General features: G+C 30.9%; 1 protein-coding gene across 2 annotated transcripts in view; it reads right to left on the reverse strand.

Annotated features, from left to right (window-relative positions):
* LOC126775071 (dystroglycan 1) overlaps positions 1-14654 on the reverse strand; it is a 93063-nt gene extending 78409 nt beyond the window's left edge. For both annotated transcript variants that reach the window (XM_050496806.1, XM_050496805.1), the window contains exon 1: positions 14503-14654. The gene's annotated coding sequence lies outside the window, so the exon portion shown is untranslated. The remainder of the gene's footprint in view (positions 1-14502) is intronic.
* Between the last annotated feature and the right edge of the window lie 2748 nt (positions 14655-17402).

Raw genomic sequence — 17402 nt, forward strand, 5'->3', positions numbered from 1 at the left:
TAAGGACGGATTTTTCGCAATACGATCCCTAAGAGGATGAAAAGGGTTAAACGTGCTCAAAGCGGGCTAAGCTTGTGAAGGCTTCGTATATACAGACGATAAATAGGCGGCGAAACGGATTACCGTAATGATACCGTACATTACCTACTTTTACATATATTCGTATGGTTTTTTACCTTAATTTCGATTTCCATCTAATTATTTCATTATTTTAACAATTTAAATTTGTGTAAATATTATTAAGCACTAAAACATTAATTTATATTGAATAAAAACTGTTTTGTGTGCAAGCAGGGTGTTTAGCAATATTTGAAGGTCAAATTGAGTTCCGATTTATGTACCTGTAACGTTTGATTTACAGTTTCTTTTAAATTTTTACTGAATTTCCGTGTATGCACGCGCTTTAATTTTATGTAATAATTATATACATAACGTATATATAATATACATCCATCTATATTGGTCATATCTTGTTAAACTGGTCCAACTATTATACCATTATCACATTAGACCATTTTCTTGACCCTAAGTTTGCCTGGAAGAGATCACTCTTCTTTCATATGTTAAATAACTTTAAATAATATCTTGTACATAACCTTGTACATCAATAATTTTAAGCCGAGATGGTCTAGTGGTTAGAACGCGTGAATCTTAACCGATGATCGTGGGTTCAAACCCGGGCAAGCACCACTGAATTTTCATGTGCTTAATTTGTGTTTTTAATTCATCTCGTGCTTGACGGTGAAGGAAAACATCGTGAGGAAACGTGCATGTGTCTAATTTCATTGAAATTATGCCACATGTGTATTCTACCAACCCGCATTGGAGCAGCGTGGTGGAATAAGCTCCAAACCTTCTCCTCAAAAGGGAGAGGAAGCCTTAGGCCATCAGTGAGACATTAACAAACTGTTACTGTACGGTACTGTTACATAATCTTAACATTATTGACTTATCTTAAAATCAATGTTGCATTAAGTATTATAACTTAAAATTGTTCGTTAAAAATAAACACGAAGATTTAATCTACGTGCGCGAATATAAACAGATACCTGTTGAAATTTTAATTTTCTAATGTGTTGACAATAATTATTGTGATCTTTAGTGAAGGCAAACGTCGTAAGGAAACCCTACATGTACGCAAGTAATCCGGCAACCTAGTGCGGTCGAGGAGCTTGGTTGAATAAGCTCCGTATCCTTTTCCGTAAGAGGAACGGAGGCCTTTAATCCAGCAGAGAACATTTACGGTCTGTTACCTACTTTACATAAGAAAACAAAGTACCTACGTTAAATCACCAAAACAAGTAACTACGATGCCTACGATTGCATTCATTTTATATTTGAAGATAATCTTAGACTAGCCTGTATATATGTTTGTACATGTATAATTTTCATTTTTATAAACATTCAACTTTATAGGTGATATCTTGTAAAACTACAGGTTACAACATTATTAGATAATTTCCACTGGGGCGGGACTCCTAAATTGCCTTTAAGAGATCATAGTAAGTGCGATTGCGTCTATTTTCTATTTGGAGATAGTTTTGCGACCGTTATTCCATAATCTATTTTAAAAATTACCGATTGCGTTGATGCCACGTTTAACTAGCACAGTCATTTAGTGTTTAGATAGTTTATAGACTAATAAAGAGCTATATATATATATCTTTAATTAATTATTCATGAACAGACGCGTGTTATTTGACAAATTGTTTTTATGACTGACCATGAGTGAGTCTACATTATTTAAAACCTACTTATGTTAGGTATTCAGGATTTATGTCTTTTAAACATGACACATCACTGAGTATTAGGTATCCATTTGAATCTTAAAACATGATTTACGCAAATGCAAGCCTATTACAAATAGCACGCTATTTTACAAATGTCAACCAATAGTAAATTATTATGACTAATTAATATATCGAGCACGACACGGTAATCTTTAGACATATATAATATTATCTTAAAGACAAAGAGTAATTACTGTTCGTAAAGCCGATATGGCCTAGTGTTTAGAACGCGTGAATCTTAACCGATGATCGTGGGTTCAAGTCCGAGCAAGCACCACTGAATTTTCATGTGCTTAATTTGTGATTAAAATTCATTTCGTGCTTGACGGCGAAGGAAAACATCGTGAGGAAACCTGCATGTGTCTAATTTCATTAAAACCACATGTGTATTCTAGATTAGAGCAGCGTGGTGGAATAAGCTCCAAACCTTCTCCTCAAAAAGGGAGAGGAGGCCTTAGCCCAGCAGTGGGACATTCATTAATATTATATTCTATTTATATAGTTTGGACTATTCATTATATATATAGTTTGGACGACTCGTCATTGTTTATCATATATTGTTTATATCGAGTGATGACTTATGTAGATTAATTTTTAATTTTGTTTTTATAATAGAAAACATTAACTGTTTTTACCTTTATTATAGTTCACTTTCATAATAGACTATCGGCTTTATTTATAACCTTTGCTTAGCGGCTGTTTAGGACTGTTTCACACTGATTTCTTTCTAACTGTGTATATGGGTAGGTGTATTTGCAAAAAACAAAATTCCTCAAAAAAAACCTTTTTAAAACTAATAAGAATTGAGCGTAGCTCGTCCAAGTAGGTATATACGATCTTGCAAATCGTGATACATTAAAGTACTTTCATTATATATATTTATTAAAACATCTCTGCTGTTGTCACTTCTAAAGGAATAATACAAAAATAAAACACTTAATTAATTTAACGAAAGCTTTAATAATGAAATGTAGATAACAGATGCACTGTGACTAATTGTGTTGTGTTTAAAAATACGACTATATACTCGGTGACATGTTTACTGCTAGAAAGAAAAGACGAATAACCAGAAAGTGCCTACTTAATGTCAGATTTAAAACGAATGAAACTGTTTCGACACATCATTATACTGTTTTATTAGTGTAATTGGAAACTTGTTTTAGCTAAGTATCTATATGGGTGTAAGCCCGTGTACACCTGCCAAAAAAAAAACGGAAATTTCTACTAAAACAGATATTATAGTCAGCATAGAGCATCCTAGTGGATTATCCAGGATTATATAAACGCGATTCCTGTACAGAATTAGTTTTTAGGTATTTTTTAGGTTTTATAAAAAAAATAGTAATGTAACCTAAATAAATATGTGTGAACGTTATGTATAGCAGACAACTGTGTGTCAATTATAAAGAGCTTAACTTTTTCAATTCAAACATCGATATTACTTCGAGTTTTATCGAATTTTATAGTTTAACTATTAAATAACTAAAAATAGTTTGAAATTGCCGATTATGTATTTTTCTTCCATTGCCGTACACTGGATTGGTTTCCGTATATTATTTTATAATAAATTATATTATTTATCACGCTTCATATTAGCTTTACTTTTATTTAATTAACACTGTGAGTATGTGAACAAATCAAGGAAGTCGATTTTAATATATTTCTAATTATTTTATCGATCTGAACTAAAATTCATAATATAGTTAAAAACGTTTCATACTTAATTTAATACGAAATTGTACATGTATGGAAATTAAAAATAAATGCGATAAAATGGATTAAATGAACAGTCTGCACAAACAATTATCATCAAGAGTGCATTCAGTTTATGAATGACTCTCCGGCAGCTCGCAGCAAATGGATATGTCCTGGTTGTGTTACATTTAAGTCTAAAGGTGAAAGCAATATAACTCTGACGTTAATGAAGGGTCAGAAAACCTCTGACAAAAAAACAAGTTTTTCTACCGAACACGCCGGTTTTTTTTCCAACTCTGTTCTTTTTTTATATCATAAATAGGCCAACGGGCAAATGTAAGTAGTCACAACTACCCATTGATATTAACGCCGTAAGAACTAAGTACTAATCATCGCCAAAGCGCAACCGACCATGAAAACAGTAATCTTATGCCCCTTGTGCTTATAGTTAAAGTAAATGCTAATTATCAATATGAATTTAGTTTGATGGATTATGTGCATCAACAAATATATATAAGTATATATGTTATAAGTTTATATGTGTGTTATATATAATTGCGTTTTACTTTTAAATAAACTTCGAATACAATACTTTATTATGTCACATTTCTTTTCAAATACTTTTTATTAAATTAATTAAATATAATATTGTTCAAATTGTCGGAACAAATGATAATATCACTTAGAATAACGACGGTATGACACGAATGAAGCATTGAACACTAGAAAGTTTTATTACAAGATTACACGGCATTAACTAGATACTAGACTACAACATATCTTAAAAGAAATCTCGTTCTTGTAGGCGTACCACGTGGGCAGTCGCCGGGTAAGTCAATCGTAGGGTCTTAAAATTGCAAATCGAGTCAAGAAAATGTCTAATCTAAATTCACTATTGCGGTTATTGCGGAAATATATGACTATGAATAATATAATTTATTTTCTAAATGATGTTTACGCAACTACAACGAGTAGATGAAAAGGTTTTGCATTTGTTCAGTTTTTTTTTATTTGAAACTACTATTCATCGCTACATTTCAAATACGTGTGACGTTTCTATGTGTAACGTTTGTAATGCAGAAGTTTCACTTCTGTCACGTCACCGGGGTTGCATGCTTATTGTTTATTTTATTTTTTTCACGCTGAATCTTATCTACTTGATATGAACATTGTGATTGTTTCACGATATGTATTATATTTATATACAAAATGTATATTTATATGTTTAATATTTTAAGATACAAAGTCAATGACGTCGGAATATTAAATCGTCTTGAGTGCATTTTATGACGAAAGCTAACAAAATTATAATAGATAACATGCAACGACAAATGTCTTTGAATAAGTGTGATAAACTCAATCTTATTTTAAGAGCATAAAAATAATTTAAAATAAAATAAAAATATTCAAAAACAGGCTTTTATTAACGTCATACAACAGAACCCTCAAAAAGAAATAAATGAGCTTAATCTCGAGGCTTAGTAGTTCCCCTTGAACAGTTCCACTATCTGCTTTCTCGTTTTATCAACACATCACATCTGTGGTACGAAATGAAGACATTAAAATTACATAGACTTTCAAAGTTTCAAATTGAACGATATTAATGAATTACAAGCACAAGGGCGATAACATCTTAGTTCCCAAGGTTGGTGGCGCATTGGCGATGTTGACCACTTACTACCAGGTGGCCCTTACTACATGCACGTCCACCTACCTATTTTATAAAAAAAATAGCTAGCATTCAATTTACTAGATTAGCAAGTGAAGCTAATCTGAAGCGGGTAAAATATGCATAACTTTGGCTACATTTATTTATCACAGAGTTTAAATCTTTATCAAAATAAAATAAATTTTAAGCAAATAAATACTGCATCTAAAATTTGTAATTGGAACATTCAAAGATTGTAAGCAGTTAATACAGATAAAAATAATTAAGGTAAAGGTGTATGCGTGACATTGACGCATTATCTAAGCGGGCTACGTTTAGACATTGCGCTTGCGATATTTGCGCACATCGTTTGGAAAATATTGTTTATAATATGCTTATTTATTTCCCTTTAATATATGTTTACATTAATAAATGTGGTACCTAGATAATTTTCAGTTACAGCACCATTTTTTTAGGACACAAACGCATGATAAGGGAATGTGTACATAAGATCACGCACACAACATTGTAAAGGCGTCACTTCAATTGACATTTTTGTTAACGTTTTTCTATTGGTCTCAGATAATATGTTTTGTATTTCGTGTTGACCAAAATGGAGAAAGTCGGACGCAAGACTAACGGCTTTTCATGCTTTACAAAACAGCGAAAAGGGGGGTAGTCTGTAGCAAGCGTGAACACTAACAACTTCCAAACATTGAACTACAACTGAAAATATATCATATATGACAGAAAAGCCCATTTCATTTACCCGGGGTTTGTCCTTGCCTTTAACTAGCTAGCCACTAAGCCATCGAGGTCCATTCAATAAATTAAAAAAAAAATGTTAAGCGCCTCAATCGTGCCCACGCAAAGTTAGATAGGTTAAGATAAACTAAGAAAACGGAGTCCTTCTATATATAAGTCATGTTAGTATAAACAAGGGAACTGGTTTGTCCGAGTTTTCTAAATAAAGCTTCTCTAGATTATTTGCTTTATTTTTCTACATATTTACTTAACTAAAAAGGCTACATTTGTGAATACATATTTCCATAGATATCTGGTATATTGCTTTATAATTTGGAATGCACATATGTGAACATAAATAAATTATGTACCTAAACCCTTTTATTATCGGAAACTATCAATGCGAATATTCGATTTTTTACCAGTACAGAGTGAGGAAGGTGGCAGGGTTTGTTTATCTTTTCATGCCTCAGAAAGCACGTTAAGCCGTTCGTCGTACGTCTGAGTTCTGATTCGTGTTGGATTGCTTTTCGTCGAATTATGTGAAACAAAAATGAGTTAATAGAAGTAGCATTTTTGTTTCTGTAGTATACTATAATCTAAAGTGCAGTTAATCGATCAGGAAGAATTCATCACCAAATTTGTTTCTTTGGGAAGTATTATAAATAAAAACATTCTTTCTATAATAAAAGAAATATATTTTTCTTATTATTATTATATTATATAGTAACGAAAAATATAGTATGCGCGCCAGGCACACACAAGGAGCGGCGGAGAGATGGTATAATGGGATAAGAAAGCGTCATGTCGTTTGCCGTCACGACACCAGTCACGCAGGCAGTCGATGTTACCCCCAAGGCACGGCAATACATTTCATATCGAAAAAACGTGTCGGTATGAACAACTAATTTTTCTCATACACAGCCAGGATGAATTGGATATAAGATCAATTTTGCGTTAGCGTAAGCGATACTTTATTCCTAGTAACTTTTAATTTTTCTTAAAACATAGTAAAAAAGAAATGATGTCGCGAACGTAACACGTATAGATTAAATTCCGTTGCATTATAAAGCGTTGAGAAATTAACTGTTATCATACAGTGTCAATTTTTCTTGATAAATACGATTGTTCCATTTGCACGCATCTTAGTTATTCGAGTTCATTGACCTCTACTATTAAATACGTAAATAGTATTGTAATAATTCAATTTTAAATTCCTATGTATAATTGATTAATATTAAACTTTAATTAATTATTTTATACCGACACACTAAATATGTATTAATTAAATTTATTTAATCGTATCTCGTTTTTTTCTGTTACGTTTTATCACATATAATTATGATTTATTTAATTATGAGAACGGATTTAATTTATTCTTATTTTAATGTTTCTTTTGAATATTTGATTAACTTTTTTTACACAAATAAAGAATATTATTCAGAAAATTTAACAATAGTCTGCTTGTTTTTAAAGGTTTTAGTTAAAAATAATTGAGTTACCTACCTAAATGTCCTAATGAGAATGGACAATGGATGACGTAAATAGTTCGCATTGGCCTTAATTTCAAATGGATCGCTAGACCGCATTTCTGTCCTGAATTAATCACTTTATTACCCACAATGGTAACGGGTGGAGTTGAGGATAGGCCAGACCAGACCATTGTAATAAAGTAGAGCGGCTGTTGACCCATTATTGTTGGTGTAAACACGTTTGTAAAAATAAATTTATGAGTTATCAGGAAGATCTGATTGGTTACAAAGTGTTTTGGACTATTTTAGCGAGATAAATGTTATAACGATCAATCTTAATTTACTATAAAAATAAATAAACATACGGTTATTTTTTTTTTTGAACATTATGATTCATCTAAAAACGAAGATTTAAATTATTATTCTTTTTTGAACAGTTACATTCTAAAATAAAATATTTTTTATTATACCTAATATAATATACTAAAAACACGACCGAACGATTACTTCCGAAACATTTAGATTTCATTAATTAAAAGTAATTTAGGTTTATAGTAGATACGTGACGTAAAAAGACTAATATTCAATAAATTGTTTTTAGTCGTGTCGATGGTCGATGGGATGCGACAAGTGCGGTTAACGGTTTATTTCCTACGATCGATGACATCACGTCGAATGATAGGACGGCTTTGATAGATGCGATTTGGTTTTCATTAAAGTAAAAACTATTTCGATGACGTACGAGTTTGAATTGCTAGAGTAACTTTCAACATTGTATTTGATATTTGAGTTTGACTTTGAATACTTTTACGTCCTACAGTCATATAAATGTATAAAATAAACAGATAGAGTTGAATACGTCAATCTATACAAATAAATAAAATTGAAGTGTCTTTCTGTATTTTCATAATAATTGCGTCTTTTTAAGTTATTATGGTATAGTTATGTACTATTTGTTAGTTACTAAAACAAAAAAGGCATTTTTCAGTTGTCTGTCTGTCTGTTTGTCCGGCGTAATCTTCAAAACCAGTGCAATAATATATCGGTTGAGTCTATCCAGAGTTTTAACATTTAAAATTCACGTACATTTTTGTCGTCTATTATTTTAGGCTAAACGTTAAAATGGTCGATTTCATACATCGAGTACGCAACGCTGAGATTACTCTATTTATTTATTTTATTTATGAAACGAACAGTACAAAGCGACACATTTACACAAAGAAATACAAAGACAAAACATCGACCAATACAGTTTCCAAACGTACACGATTCATAATAATACGAGCAAATGAAAAAAGAAGTGCAAATTACAAGGCTAAATCAAAAAAATACAAAATGAGCAACAATTAAACAACAATATAAACAGCGACTAGGACAAGAGTCACATTTTTTTTTCTTATAGCCGTCCACTGTTGGACGAAAGCCAACCATTCCGATCTTGGGCAGCCCGCATCCATCCCGTATCTTTTTTAAATCGTCGGTCCACCTTGCCGTATTTACATTAGTTACATTACATTATATACATTAATAATTAAACTCGTGCTCAGTGATAAGTTAAATATCCAAATATTGCAATTCTGCCACTTTTGGAACAAGCGTTGCAAAATAAGAGAGCTGGTATTTGCCCGACGGTGGGACATTGCAATATTACTGAACTGACTATTGACAGTTATCCGTTTATGTGTTTCAGATATCGACAAACATTTGCCGTTAATTAAAACCAGCAACAAGCTATCAAAATAAATCATAATTCTAAAAATAGATAAATCAATAAATTCCATACCTAGGTGTATTGAATGCGATGTAATTAATGCGACGCCGGCTTTACTGGCGCCAAACACGTTAATGATATATTGAAAAAAAAAAACATTTTATATAAAGCCAGCGCCTCCTTTCTCATTCATTTCATAGATACACAGATAACAATCTTTCTATAGGATATATATTCTACTATGCACCTAAATTTAATAGGTCGTATATTTTTTTAAATAACATTATTGTAGTAATCATAATTATATGATATATGCGTTATAGAAAATTACTATATGATTTTATTTTAATTTTATTTATTAGGTTTACTTACAATCACTTACACTAATACATTTAAAGAAACAACAAATACAAACTTATTATCTAAGTGTAGAGATGAATTAAAAGTAAACACAACATGCGCATGAAAAATGGAAACCAGTTCAGAAATAAATACAAAATTACATTTTATATACTAACACATTCCCATAAGTGTATAATAGCCCCCATAAAAATATAACAATAATCATTCGTGTAGTTTATACGTATACATTAGAAACCAAATATTCTTTGCTAATTTTGAAATCGTATGGAATGTTTAATTAACACATTATATTTTATTATATTTTAAATAACACAATACAAATACGCATTCGTTAAACAAAACTCGGTAAATCCATATTTGTTAGTATTACGTGTTCATTGCATTCGTTGCAAGTTATTAGTGGCACCATTTGTCACGTCTTGACCTTCTATAGCAGTGCAGCTAGCAACGAGCGAATCGCTGATAGTGACTCATCCTAGCAAGCCCGCTAATGATACTAGCTAAGTCTCAGTATACACGGACGAATTAAAACTTCGATTATTTTTTATTCGAACTTGCACCTAACGAACGAAGTATGTGTTCTTTTTTTAATATTTACTTTTTAAATTTAAGTATGAAAATTTTGTTAGTGTTCAGTCAGTATAAAAAAATTAAAACTCAAACAAAATTTTGTTGTTCATAGCAGAATATTCAAAAATGTATATAAAGTAAAATTGATAAGACAGAAACCATCTACTAGTAATAATATCAACGATAAATAATTCACCATACATTAATGAGTGATTTTTCTTAAATATTCCAGATTTTTGAACAATAAATGCGTAACGACGAAAGTTTGTTTCATAAAACATCTTTTGACGTAACGAGAAACATCACGAAATTCCCTTCTTGAGACGCCTTGTATAATGTCATTCGCTAAAGATACTTGCACTGTCAGAACATATAGAATACATTTTTTCCAAGCCGTCTCACAGTTTATCGATATATATCGGTCATATTTCAGTTTATATATTTTAAAAATTTTAAAAATTCGGAGAGCACAGTCTATTCCTCTTTTTTAGTCCAATGGCAACGTCAATCCGACATGAAAAGAGAAATTTGTCACAGGACCAACATTTTTACATGCTTTCCGAGACACCAGATTATTATATTTTTAACTACTTCACTTTGGACTGCTGAGAATTGGGTTACAAAAAAATCCTATAACATTTATGAGCCCAACCCAGGCTTTAAATCCTTTTTAAACAAACTAGTAATTAGATTAAGGATTTTTAGAATATAAGGGCAAGATATATTGTCTAAATCACATACTGCACTTAATAGTGAGGTGTCAGAAAGATCGTTGAACTGCAAATTATTTACGTCTGACGTCCGTGTGTACTAAGCTTAATTTTTATTGTATAATGCAAACAGTTAGATCGAGCGCAAAAAAATTAAGAATCAATGTCCATCATTGTTGGTACCAATACTGTCGGTGATTCATTTAACCCAACGATTTGATCAAACAATTTAAGGATGCGATAGTGATACGTTATACGACTGTGTTATAAGCGTTAAAAGTAACCTTACTTTTCCGTCTGCTAATGTATGTTGTTAACTTATATCAAAAAAAGATTATAAAATATCGTTTGATATTTTTCATGTAAATTATATAAAGTAAGTATGTATTAAAGTAGAAAATTACCTATATTGCTTAAATAAATACTTTTTTTTAAATTGAAAATTTGTAGCAGGCTGGCAAATGAACTACATGACGGTAAGTTGTCACCATCGCCAATGAGCCAAGTTTGGGAACTAAAATGTTACATTTCTCTCCACTCACCCTTAACAGCGGAACACAGCAATACTAAGTATTGCTGTTTGGCGGTAGAATAGGGGATGAGTGGGTGGTACCCAAACGGGCTTGCACAAAAGCCTCCATTAATTAAATAAGTCAACAAGAACGTTTTTAATTGTTTAAAATTACCAACATAATAATTCTGAATTCATTATTATAATGGACTAATTAATTATTATACGCCATGAATAGTTGAATGAGAAACTTAAGCACTTTTGTTTTACATAAGCCCTAAATGCAAATGAATGTAAGTGGGTTAATTCAGTTAATTCGATCTCAAGTAAGACGAGAAACAGACAACTAGGATCGTTAACTGATGGCTTTAATTAAAATATGGCGTTGTAATTCATACAATTTATATTAAACGCTCTCACAGTTCTAATACACCTAACCTACTTTCATTTAAACACGTCGAGTTCAAAGAATTTCAACGAAGAGTACTCGCTTTAATTGTACCAATATTAGTTATTTTAAGCCAAGACCTTACTTGTTTAAACAATAAATTACTAGTTTATATATTGTTTTTTTTTTAGCTCTTTTGATTATTTATATTATATAGCTTAAATATCATTGAGAAGATTTTTAGCACATACTACCTTGGGTATGAAGGTTCACGTCCAGGCCGTTTTAATAACAAATAACAGTGAAAGCTAAAGGTACATAAATATGAAAAGAAAAATTATTTGAATACTGCTAGTTTACAATTTTATTAAATAGAAAAAAATGTATCGCTGGCACGCCAATTTTACCAGTATTAAAATTTACACCTACACCACACGTTGTTTCAAGATATCGATGCAAATACCTCGATGTAATAAGTCTACATGGCAAACTTAGCAAAGAAAACAAAATATCTTTATATTTATTTTTTCTTTGTCTGTTGTTTGTTTCATTTAAGTAATTTTTATATATTACAGTTTTCTCCCGAGTAGAATAAAGCAACCCATTCTCAACCAATCTCAAAATGGGTGTCGTAAGAGTGAACTAATTTTTTTTTTGTTCATCAGCACTAGCATCCCAGTAAAACGTATTGTGGCGAGAATTTAGATTCGCATTCAATAAGGATGATTGGCGACGGGCAGGCGGCCGGCCATAAAAGTCTGTCAATTCATTTATCTTCGCACTGTTATGAAACACTGCGGTCCGAAATGATGATGATGATGACAAATGATTGACATATTTCTGAGAACGTCATTTGCTCCACATACCTTTAAGTATTAATTTCTGTCTATCTACCTATAAGCAATGTATAAGCAAATGTAGAACGGGGAGCTTTAACGCCCTTTGGGAGAGTTCTATGTCTAGAAGTGGGTTGCAATTGGCAGACAATGATGACAATCCCTAGCAATATATCTACAATATACCTAATCGTATAGATAATACGACTGATTCGGTCTCGTTGACTTAGTGGCTAGCCTGTTCGCCTGAAGAACTTTTTTTTTTTGGAAAAACGTATTACGCGTTTCCCCTACGGAAACAGTGGGGAGAGGGAGGGGTATGTGGGGTCTCGCCGGTGTCTTTCCGTCTTAACGAACGAGCGCCACGGGATCGCTTGCGCATGTTACTGTGACTGAAGATACCCTGATTAAAATACTAGTTTATTCTTATTTCTTATATTGATAATTCTAACCCATTATGAAAATTTCCTTACACTATTCTTATTAGACGTTTTCTTTATTTAAAACTCCGAGCTAGAAAGCATAGTGGGGGGGAGTATAATAAGTGAAATAATGTTGTGGGGGGGATCACCCAGATTTTTCTTATATGTATGTAAAATAATACTATTTGTTTGTTCAATACAATGAAATGATGAGCCGGTTGGCGTGGTTGGTAGATACTTGCCTTTTCACGCCGAAGGTTGTGGGTTCGATTCCCACCCAGGACAGACATTTGTGTGTATGAACATGTCTATTAGTCTGAGTCTGGGTGTAATTTTCTATATAATTATGTATTTACAAAAGAAAAGTAGTATATGTAGTATATCAGTTGTCTGGTTCCCTTAGCACAAGCTTTGTACAAGCTTAATTTGGGATCAGATGGCTGTGTGTGAAAAATGTCACAGGATATTATTATTATATGTCTACCCACGGCAATAAATCACAATCAAATTCTAATTATAAATAAGAACTTAATTCTTATATACATAGATATTCGTGACAGATTACTAAATGATGATATGGTAAATTTTAAATTTTTATTTTCCATAATTTATAACATATTTTATTTTATTATAATCAATATTATGATACAATTTTACATAATTATAGTAAAATAATCAATAACAACAGGAAATGACTTGACTAATCATAATTTAATTATATTGAAAAATGTTTTAAAACAAAAATAATGGATCTAATTATCTACAGCAGTAATGTCAGATTTTGTATAATTGGTTCGGTCATTATATTAGTAACAAATAACTATTAAAGCTTTACATATCACTAGACATCTATAAAATATAGGCATACATAATTTCTCGTCAAGCTTATATGAAGTATTAAAGGTTTGTAAACATTTTAATAATTTTAAAAAGGAATAAAATATGTCTACAATCCTTATCATATACATTAAGAATATAATAATTAATTAATTACTTAAAGTAATTCACGGAATTATTATACGTTTTATTTCACCGTTAACAATATATTAGAACAAAAATTTGATAATTGGATATAACGGTATAACTTTAAGCAGAGAAGTTGTAGTTTAAATTATTTTAGAATATAAGTAAACTAATTGTAAGTTTACTTAAATTTACCTTGTTTATTTTATATAATATATAAAAAAATAATTGTGAACTTTTAACTGATAAAATTATCTAAATAACCATCTTAAATAATGGTGATAAAGAAATTATATAACTGATATAATTATATATATTGTTACCGTAACTCATGTGTCTATTACTAGCCCGGTTTGTAGTAAACTATGGAGTTATAAAATAATTTAAAATTGAAAAATGTAGCTTATAAAAAATTTTTTTTTTTTCATTCAGCTGCATGAAATGACATCACGTGAGATAAAACTTGTTGGCCGCTTATTTTTTAATACTTAATGTGGCTAATTATTATTAATACCTTGTATGTATAGTCGCCTTTTTTTGGTTAAACGTCTTGGTTCAATATGTTACATGAACAACATGCCAGTATTGAATTAGATCATAGTAATTCATTCATATTTCTCGGGGTACTTTCTAAGCGCTTTAAGTAAATATTATTCTAAGTTATAAAAACTTTACATACCTTTTCGTTAGTTTCTTTTTAAGAAAAATAAAAGAGTTCTGATTCATAAACAAATCACAACACAAAAGTATCACTCAGCACACAACACCAACCACTATCATAGCCCACTAACCGGCCGCTCAAAGTTCCAGTCTCCAGAAAGCGATGCACTCAGAAATCGGATCGCTTTGACAAGTTTGAGGAGTTGTATTCATTCAGGTCATTCGCTCATATAACCACAGATTAAATTCGCTCATATAACATTTTCTGGGAGACGCCCAGGTTATTTCTATTTATTACTAACAGCAACACTGAATTATTAAAGAAAGTTATATGTGGCGCCATCTATTAAAACTTAGAAGAATAATTTCTTACAAAGTTTGGTAGTAGTACTTATACATTCTAGAAGATGGCAAGTCAGCTAGGGAGGTAAATATAAGCGACACCTAGTATTGAGTAGTGAATTATAATTATCTAGATGGCGGTGATAAGAATTAATAAATGTCTTTGAAAACTCAATAGTAGATGTCACTAGCATAACGAAAAAAAAATTGCTTGAACCACCACCATAGAGGACCAATTTGGTGCTTTTCTGATTACAATGTATTGGTGCAACTTGGTGCCACCAAGTATGAGGTAGATAGCTATGCTTTTTATATTTAACTGAATGGTAATATCAGATTCTGGCAGGATTTGCTTGGTTGTAAAAGATCTATTTTTTAATTTAAAATAATTTACACAAAGACTACTCATACAAGATTATGAAATTCGAATACATACCTCTCACATTTATAATTTTAGATTTTTATGCAGGCAACGAAATACCTGCTATCTGCAACGAAATATATGCTATATATTAGTTGTTACATATAGTGGTTGCACATTGGTCAAAATTTGACCATAATTTATTGTTAATAAAATAAAACTAACACGTTAGAAATGAAATGAAAAAAGATTTATTTATTTTTATAATCACAAAAATTATAGGTAAGTTAATTAGTCAATATAAAACCGTTTTACAAAGTACACATTTCTTTGTGAGACTGGTATTCGTACTAGTTTAATTGTTTGATTACCAGGCGCGGATCACGCGGACCGATGCAGTGATAGTAATTAATATTAACTAAAGTACAAATTTTATACACCATATCATAAGAAAATAAATATAATTACCTAGTTAAAAATATAAAATTGGAATAGAAAATAAAAATAAATTAATTAAAAAATAATAATGGTAAACGATACAATAATGTAAGCATATCATTAATGTGTGTGTGTGTGTGTGTGCTAGTGCGTATTAGTGGGTGAGTGTAGAAGTATGCTATACACAATTTACAGAACATCTGCTGCAACGCTTATATTAAAGTAAGTAACAGCCTGTAAATGACCCACTGCTGGGCTAAGGCCTCCTCTCCCTCTTTGAGGTTTGAAGCTTATTCCACCACGCTGCTCCAATGCGGGTTGGTGGAATACACATGTGGCAGAATATCGATGAAATTAGACATATGCAGGTTTCCTCACGATGTTTTCCTTCACCGAAAAGCACGAGATGAATTATAAATAGAAATCAAGCACATGAAAATTCAGAGGTGCTTGCCCGGGTTTGAACCCACGTTCATCGGTTAAGATTCACGCGCTGTTACCACTGGGCCATTTCGACTTAACGCTTATATTATGATTTTATATATTTTTTCAATTCAATAATTTTCATAAATAAATAATACGAAAAATTATGAATCATTGTCTTCTTAGCTAGACGATCTTCTATTAGTATCTTATAGATCTTATTTTTAACTAGACGAAACTTTTATTAGTATTCCAAAAAAAAAAAAACTAATTTTTAGTATAGACGCAGTCCTTCCTTTTAATAATGTGTGACGTCGAACTCACTGTATTTCTTATTAGATAAGTAATATTTAAGATTTATTTTTGCTCGTTCGTTATATTATATTTTATCTATGCATGTACCTAATATGAATAGAGTTAGAGTATAAATCAAATATTTAGTGCGTTTTTAAAATAATATTATTTACATAATTACCTAACGTTAAGCATTCTTAGTACCTACTACTACACTACACAATTAGATTAATATTATAAGGAGTTTTTCCAGTCAGCAGTCATTTCGTTATTGTCACAGTATCTGAACTCTTTAATAAGAATGAATTATTTTACAAAAAAAAAAAAAAAATCTTGGATTGCTAAAAAGTGTTGTCTGTCATAATATCAATAATTATTGCTTCGGTACCTATCTATTCATTCGAAATAATCTAATTAAATGTTTGTGTTACGTTTCTATGTATAAAAATGAAAAATGTATCTTAATTTAAATAAGGAACCCACATTTATTTAAATTTTTATTTTTTCTATATTAATATTACAATAAATATGAATAAAAGATAATGTAAGTTCATGCTAAAATTACAATTTTTATAACCACATGTTACTATTCCCACTCGGCTCCTGGTTTTAACGACCTGTCATATATTGTGACAGTCCGACGTTGAGTTCTTGTATCTCCGGCTTTCATCAATTCCGGATCGGCTGCTCATTATTTTGTTATTATCGTGTTTTCACATTTAAATCTCGATAAACCAACGCTGTGCCATGCAAGTTATTAAAACACTTTACCTTTTCAGTTATTCTAACTTTTTTTTTTTAGTTAAAATAATCTACCATGGAACATGTTTAATTTATCTAATCACCACTAATTTAATCATTGGATGTCCAATAATACCAATGGGTCATCAATATGTACCTCATATAGGTATAAATTATATAAAGTAGCAAAATATAATTATATAAATATAAAAGCGTTTTCTATTTTTTAATTACTCAGAGTTTTGCAACTTAAAATTTATCACGTTGTCGACATATTTGGTTTCTTTATTTAAACAACTGAAAAATAAATTTACGTTTTT

The sequence above is a fragment of the Nymphalis io genome, chromosome 17 (assembly GCF_905147045.1).
Source record: "Nymphalis io chromosome 17, ilAglIoxx1.1, whole genome shotgun sequence".
Taxonomy (NCBI): domain Eukaryota; kingdom Metazoa; phylum Arthropoda; class Insecta; order Lepidoptera; family Nymphalidae; genus Nymphalis; species Nymphalis io.